The following is a 745-nucleotide window of genomic DNA, read 5'->3' as shown; positions in this document are numbered from 1 at the left end:
TGTATATGAACTCTTTAAGCAACCCAATAAAACACACAAACACAAACAAAACACTGGATGCACACAGATACAAATCCCACAAGAATCCTTTAGTCTTTCAGGAAATGTAAATATCAAGGTTTAATGTCTGAATGAGAAAACGAAACTCAAAGCCATCCACAGATTTCTGATTAGATTCATGTCACACTATTTACCTTTTAAAGAACTATGCAATTCTTTTGCACTATTCATTTTCCTTGACACGTTTCCCTTATCTTTTATTATACTCCATTATACTGTCTATTTAATTAACGTACCTTCCTCTTCAGGTCATTTTAAGTCTCACCCTTTCAAAAACCTCTGAAACATGGCAAAAAGTAAATTCACACACTGAGAAAATATTTGGTATTGACATACCTGATAAGGGAATCGTGTCTAAAATATCTAGAACACTCCAGCACCTCAACAAGAAAACGATACACAACCCAGTCACAATATGGGTACAGGATATGAATAGACATTTCACTGAAGAAGACATTCAGATGGCAAACAATCACATGAAGAAATATTCAAAATGCCTAGCTCTCAGAGAGATGCAAATAAAAATGACTATGAAGCATCATTTCACCCCCATAACAATAACAAAGTTCTGCAGAGCAGCAAACAACAAATGTCAGCAAGGATGTGAAGAAATTGAACCCTTATTCACTGCTGGTGGGACTGTAAAATGATGCAACCACTGTGGAAGGCAGTATGGTACTTTCTC

The sequence above is a fragment of the Elephantulus edwardii genome, unplaced genomic scaffold (genome assembly GCF_000299155.1).
Source record: "Elephantulus edwardii isolate Elephantulus edwardi_28Jun2011 unplaced genomic scaffold, EleEdw1.0 scaffold00083, whole genome shotgun sequence".
Taxonomy (NCBI): domain Eukaryota; kingdom Metazoa; phylum Chordata; class Mammalia; order Macroscelidea; family Macroscelididae; genus Elephantulus; species Elephantulus edwardii.
This window is presented reverse-complemented; position numbering follows the sequence as displayed.